The 7,688-nt window shown below is 42.3% G+C and overlaps 1 pseudogene; it reads left to right on the top strand.

The window, feature by feature from the left end:
- Positions 1-420: 420 nt before the first annotated feature.
- On the top strand, positions 421-538 carry LOC126212982 (5S ribosomal RNA; annotated as a pseudogene).
- The last annotated feature ends 7,150 nt before the right edge of the window (positions 539-7,688 follow it).

The following is a 7,688-nucleotide window of genomic DNA, read 5'->3' as shown; positions in this document are numbered from 1 at the left end:
ACGTAAGGTGAGACTGCGCTACATCACGCCAGCCACACAGCGACGTGTGCCACCTGCCCAGCGCCCAGTCGCGACTGGCCATGGGTCTGCTTCTTGCTTCCCATTTAGAATGCCGTAGTCCTCTGCAGACTCTTTAGCGCATGTTTTAGTGAAATGTTTTTACAATAATGTATACAAAAACACATATGAGGAATACCGAAGTAAAATATGAATTGTTTGTAATTGAAACTTTACAGTATGATTAATGCAAAGAATTGAAACGTGCCTTACTGCTTTCTTTTGTTTAAACAATTACTTCCAAGGCTCCTTAAAAAATTACCATTTGTTACAGATCTTTTTTAGTTTTAATAAACATCGATCACTAATCGCTGATCTAGAAGAAATAAACTAATCATTTTCTAACGGTGAAGTCATGTTGCAGCCAACGGTCTTACGGCAGTGGTAACACCGGTTCCCGTCCGATCACCGAAGTTAGGCGCTGTCGGGCTGGGCTAGCACTTGGATGGGTGACCAACCGGTCTGCCGAGCGCTGTTGGCAAGCGGGGTGCACTCAGCCCTTGTGACGCAAATTGAGGAGCTACTCGATTGAGAAGTAACGGCTTCGGTCTGGGAAAGTGACATACGGCCGGGAGAGCGGTGTGCTGCCCACATGTCCCTCCATTTCCGCATCCAGTGACGCCTATGGGCTGAGGATGACACCGCGGCCGGTCGATACCGTTAGGCCTTCATGGCCGGTTCGGGAGGAGCTTAGAAGTCATGCTGCTGTAGTGCATGTCAGTGTTTTGTTAGTTTCCCAAGACCGCTCATGTACCCCAGTGGGCTAAGCCGGCACAGCATACACATTCATAGTTCAAGCACTCTCACACGATGCAAAACCTAATTCTACTTATATCCTACCCGTTACCAAGTCCAGCTACCTCTAACCCTTTCTCCTTTACACTAATCTGGACTTAGATACTTCTACCCATGCCAATTTATTGGACGGTGACGCTGATGCGGCTATCTGAAGCAGAATCTGGATCAAATACCACTCACCGCCATCTGTGCACTCCCTACTGGTCTTCAGGAAGATCAGACTTAAGCGAAAATTTACCGACAACTCTCAAAAATCGACATATAGGTATCATCAAACAACAGCTGCTGCAAAGACAAAAAAACAAGAGTTTTTTGTAATATGTAGCTTAAAAGAATTTGTGATTATTTTTCGTTTTTATCTGGCCCCATTCGCCATATCCCTCCCATTCATCTAAAAACGCACTACCTTGACTCGCACTCCATGCGCTCATGCCATGTAAAACAAAACTTACCCAATGACAGCCTCTAACGCTGACGATTCAAAATCGAAATACCACAAGGCAAACATCATCGCACTAATGGCGAAGAAATATCGCATCGTAGGTAATTCTCCACGAGTGTAACCAATTCGAAAATCATCAGCGAGAACATATCGCTTCACTGGCGACAACCCTAATCGAACCACAGCGGAAAAAGGAACCATACTCTAACGTCAACATACCTACGGCCATCTCGTAAGATGTCGCCATGGGTATCAGTGGCATGATCAAAATAGTTACAACAACAGTTATCGGATCGCAAATCCACATCTGAGTTACCACTATCGTCGCCTCGCTGCAAATTATGGAACAGAGCGGGCATTCGCTCCACTGGCAATGCACAAAATATCAAAGGAAGAAACCAAACCATTACTACATTCCAAGACGAATTCTGTGAAGAATTCTATCTCCAAGACTTGTGCGATTATTTCTGAACCAAAAGTGCAATTTTCACACTGTTCCGACATACCTTTGTTGTGGCACAGCAAGCTACTAATATAGCAAATGCTCAGTGTTAAACCAACCAGTTTTATTGCAAATTAAAGAAGCTTCCACCGAGAAATCGGCACATTGCTATCCACGAAATTATTAACTATCTGTGATACACGAAAGGATACCAGTACGTCTCAAATTTACGGTAGATTATCAAAGTGCAGATGCTCTACAGAAAACTACAAACGCTTAACTCATTGGCCAGAACTCACAGGAAAAGATATTATCCGCTAATTACAATAATAAATCATCCAAAAGTGCAAGTGCAAACAAATAAAGAACAATGCACTAAATGACTACATAAATCAATTGGAAACGAATGATTCTTAGCACTAACGTAATGAACTGTAAAAATTAATGTTGCCTGTATCGATATTAAGTGCGGCTTTGTTTTCGGATGAGGCCGCAGCGGCCGAATTTCGTTTCCTACGCGTACTTCAGCTGCGGTTCGTATTTGAGGGCTCAGGAGGTCTAATTTCCGCTACGTCATTCTGGTGATCATGTTGCGGACTTCCCCTACTAGTCATTCCATTATTCTTTGTTTGCCCTGAGTTCCTGATCGCCAACATAAACTGGTTAGAATTTTGCATTTCCCTCCTGTTGCTATTTCGGGTTTCTCGGATCACCACCATAGGTCCCCCGTCTGCTTATTCCACCGAGGCTCTTTAATCTTTGGCCATGATATTGGTTTCTTGTCGCCCTGTTTCTATTCCTCCGCTGCCCGTGATTATTTCCATCACATTCACCTTGCAAATTTCGTTCATTGTGTCTCTTTCGGTCCCTCGCATTTCATGCTTCCTTGACAAAGTCTAACTGTCGTATAGCACTTTTGATTGATTCTGTTGTGGCATTACATTTGCCAATGACCAGTTCCTGGCACTTCAAAGGCAGTTTCATACAGCAGTGTTGTAAACTCCCCACAAAATAAAATAAAAAATATGAATATGATTCTAATTTAGTGTAACCTCAAAACAGAAAATATTAACATAAATAATATTCACGTTTAGTGTAAGCTCAAAACAGAAAAATTCCTAAACCTCTCAACAATAAAAAAATTATAATTATGTCGTTCACATTCAGTGTAACGTCCCAATAAAAAAATAAATTCAGTAACCTGGTAATAAAACAATGTAACTAACCTCTCAATTAAATTGTCGCTCACTTATGACTTTTCAATAATTCACTGTGAATTTAACCTGGTAAATTTTGGACGACAGCAGTGCTGCGTCATGGCCCTGAAAGATCATTCTGAATAAAAAAAGGAAAAATTCTTACCTCCATGAAGTCGCCGGATATATCTGCTCTTACAATAAATTTTTCCGGCACAGCTCTGTGCAATGCTGGCCGACCTATCTGTCATTTATGAAAGGAAGCAACTGATTTTTCTATTGCAATAATCGGGATGATCATGGATGGGAGAAATTAGTAAATCCTTTAAATTGAAATGAATGGTTGTTAAAAGTTACTTTTTATGAGGAAGATTATTATTACGAGAGTTTTTAAAACATTTACATGCGACTTGAGATAACATTACTACATATGCGCGAGGCTGCTTTTTACCTTATGCAATAATACTCAGGCTCCGGCATCGCTGCACCGCGACCGGGCCAGCCAACACAATACACCATACCAGACCAGAGCAGACTCCAGACTAGCAACAACTTACTGCTACAGCTACACAGTTCCTACTGCAGTCAACACTGCTCTCTGGTCAGAGATTTTCTTATACCTTGCATATCGCAGGCAGCGCATGAGCAATACATCTAAATTGCATCTGCTCGGACCTCTTATATCTTTATTACTATTCGGTTGTTCCATGTAACGATTGTTGTTGATAAGCGTCTCGAAAAACTGTACCAGACTGCGGCACCCCGCTTCGTAATCCTTCCCTAATATAATCTCCTGTTTAATCCTATCTTGGGCGTCATGTGACCAGTAAGCCTTTAGGGAAGTCTCGCGCGGCTCTCCTCGTCGGAGATTCGAATCCCCCCTCGGGTATGGATGTGTGTGTTGTCCTTAGCGTAGTGCGTAAGCTTAGGGACCGATGTCCTCAGCCGTTTGGTCCCATAAGGCCTTACCACAAATTTCCAATTAGGAAAGTCTCTCTGAATTCGCCATAGTTGCGGCAATTTACTGCAACGCTCTGCATATGCTCTGTTATTGAACCTTCCAGGTACCCACAGACAAATTCCAATTTGTACACTAGTGGCCATTACTCGGGTAGTACCCTATCGTACTGAGCAGTCCATGACTTGGGACGTAATGAATTGTCACTTTCTTTATAAACCAGAAAATTTTGGATTGAGGGAAAATGTTTTAAGTCGAAATATTCATAATTTTGCGCCCCTGGACTTTCTCGACCTTCTGGAGCGCGAGCGCCTAGATTTCAGCCCGACCGATCTCTGAATGATGTTGTTCGTCTCGTGTCATCAGAGTCATGTAGTAACGTTCCCGTACGTCAGAGTCGCGCAGTATTGTGGTCCAGCTCGGTATTCTGACTGCGCGCGCTCCGCCAAGCGCCGTACCCCGTTAAGCGGGCACTCCTGCCGTATATCGGCTATGGCCATGGCTATGGGTTCACTTGAAAAATTTTTGTCTTTGGTATTCCTGGTTCCCAACCAATTCACGGCGACGTGCTGTTGGTTCTGGCTGAATTCCTACACGAGCGACCCGTTCGCACATGCGCCAGCCCATTCTGCATTCGACGTGTTTGATCGTCTTAGATTCCTAACATTTCTTCCTGTGTCTTTCCAATTACTCTCTGTCCCCGTTTTTTAAGAGCAGAAACAGCCTTCTCGGTTGCGTTCACTTCGACCTTTGCCAGTGCTGCCTGATCTAGCGCAATTTGGGCATTTTTTGTGCATCTTGTTCTACTAACCCGTCTGTCCTAGTCTGCAAAGTCCTTAGTTTCATTCCTGACCTGATTTACGTTTTCGACAAACTCATCCGACCTCCTTTGAATTTCCTTAATTTGTTTCGCGTCTTCGTCCTGTCTCTTTTTCTCCTTGTCTTGTCTCTTCTGAATTTTCCTAATTTCGTTAATGAGGCTGTCCTGTCTTTGGTCTTCTTCCTGTCGTCTCTTCTCTTCCCTTTCCTTCCTCTGTGTTTCGTCCGCCTGTTGTCCCTTCTCTACATATTGCATAAATTGAGTGACCGATTCTAACTGCGTACTTCCAGTAACGTACCCAGGACTAGATTTACGCGACTCAGCTGCTATTTGACATCTTGCCCGCGAAATCTGACTGTTACTTTGTCTTTCCTTATTTACAGTACCTACATGACCCGCCTAGTCGGCATCGTTTTCCCTTTCATTTCTTGAGTGAACTGAACTCTCGCCATTAGAGAACACTGCATTTGACATTTGTGCCCTGTTTGCAGACTTATTTAAATATACTTCTTCCAACGTTTATCTTGTTCTGCATCAATGGCTGGCTCGTGTTCCATTTTGGACGACATTAGTTCACAGCCTTCTCACTATACCAACGAGCTTTGCTTCTCTTAAGCATTCAAATCGATTGCTACTTCCGAAAGTTTACGATTCTTACGCAACATGCGCAGCAACTCTGATCTTCTTTTAAATAATACACACATTGATGCCTAAATCAATGGAACAAAACCTGCCCTAAAATATCATACACATTACCACAGTCAAATGTCTTTCACAAAAGCTTGCAGAACACCGTTAGCAACCACGCAACTTCAGACAACAAAAGACGCAGGAGTCGCTGACAAGACACAATGAGAAACAACAAAAGAAAAAAAGAAAATGTGTGACGCAATAGTTACACGCGAAAAATGACTACGACATATTACAGATTGTTGAGATGTAACGCTTTGCGCCAGACCCGTGTCTAAATGTTTTCAGTGCGCCATAGTCTCATTTCGAATAAAAAAGAAAATCACGCACCTGTTCCGCATGATAACGCACTAGCTACCTCACAAAAGTTCCATGATTCGAGATCCTGGCCAAGGGACGCCAATTGCAAGGTGTCGTTTGCTTTAATCAGAAATATATGTCTGAGTGCCGCTACATCTTCCTATCTTTACAGAACGAAAAATATTAACTTGTCAACAACGTTCAAATCTTGTGCTACTCACATGAGTCTTCAGTATGAATTAGTGAGTTTACTCAGGGCACTTTTGTTGTCCTATACATCTAATCACTTTCAGATGTCAAATTAATCATCAAATTAACTAATTTAATAATTTTTAAACTTAAATTAGTGGTGTACTCATGTACCACCACAGTAAAATAAAAACAGTGAATAGTAGAAGGAATATGAATGAGAACTGGCGTATTTAGGTTTAGAAAATAATGACAAGTTTTATTAAATCTTTACTAACTGAGCCGTGGTGCGCCTTTTCTGGCACACCAGCCCTTTGGCGCGACACTATCGATTACCCGGCTACACTACGATCTTTGCCCCTGTTGTGATATCGCCGGTGTTTTCGCGCTCGTGGCGGTTGGTGGGACTCGCTACGAGGCGCAAGGACGTGTTTGCGTGGACGAAAGAGGAAAACACGCGGGCTCGGCCAGCTGCGGCACGGCGGGTCTACCTCGTAAGGCGGTCGCGAGTTTGTGGTGGACCCGCCTGATGTCAACTCCGGGCGCTGTTCGTCGCATTGCTTTGGTGCCTGTTTTCTCGAAGAGACCCATTCCTGGAGACCATCTCGAAAAACGCTCTCCATCGAAGGTGTAAGTGATTTTGGTTCCTTCGTTTCGTTGGACGATTTGCGTTGCAGCGAGTGTACTTGTTGCTTGGTTGCCCTAATGTAGGTGTTGTTGAAGTAAGAGCAGCCGACAGAGTCTGTAACCGCTTGGAGACTACCAGTTACTATTTCTTTTTTAAAATCCGCTGGTTGTATTACTATTAGGAAGCTGATTAGCTCGAAGGTGTGTGTTATATATATATATATTTTTTTTTTTTTTTTTTTTGGGGGGGGGCAGTATCCAAAGTGTCTGTATGAGATTTTCAGTGTATTTTAATTGCCATGAAATCGACGTACCTTGTATATTGCTGTAAAATGTGGGTCACTTTTATTGAAAGCGCTTAGTTATTAGTAAAGCTAGTCAATTGTACGTAAGTCCTTTATATACGTGCATTTATTTGAATATTAGTAAAAGACCCATTGGTTTTTCATTTATTTGTTGTTTATTGATCTCTTAATGTATATTAATTGATGTTTGGTTGGTGTTTGTCATGTCTTCTGCGGTCTGTTTGTGTTCCAGTTTTCTCCGAGTTTGGGTGTGTGGGACGACGCCATGTTCCACTTCGGTGCACAGAAGCTGTAACGTGCCGTCTAATGGGAAGTGACTCCCGGTTGCGCCCCGGGTTTTAGGTGTTGTTTTGGACGGCTGCTCTGCTGCTTCCGGCATTTTAAGTTAAGTCACCTTTTGCCAAGGGCAGCCTGGCGTCACTGCCCGTTGGTAACCATTTAAAGTGTTTCACACATATTTAAAAAAAATAAGTTTTTTATTTGCTTGGGATGAGTTGTATTAAATTTTAAAATTTATGCTGCTTCTGTTAATTGGGTTCTTAATGAACTGGTGTGCGTTTCATAACTCACTTTCATATTACAAATTTTTGCTCCTTTAAATAAATTATCTGTGTCACATTTTTTTCAGTCACTTTCTGATTGTAATTTATTGTTCTTTTAAGCATTGAAATCACTGTGGCTCATCTCTTTAAGTCAGTTTTGTAATAGTAATTTGTTGCCTTGCTTGTGAAGCAAGATATCTGTGACATTTTTGTATTGTTTTAAGGCGGTCCACTTGTTGATTGTCTCTTTGCTGCTTTATAAATATTGTCGTCGAATAAATTGTTAATTTATTGATTTGGTAGCTGTTGTATTTAAGGAGTG

Source organism: Schistocerca nitens, chromosome 1 (genome assembly GCF_023898315.1).
Source record: "Schistocerca nitens isolate TAMUIC-IGC-003100 chromosome 1, iqSchNite1.1, whole genome shotgun sequence".
NCBI lineage: Eukaryota > Metazoa > Arthropoda > Insecta > Orthoptera > Acrididae > Schistocerca > Schistocerca nitens.
This window is presented reverse-complemented; position numbering and strand designations above follow the sequence as displayed.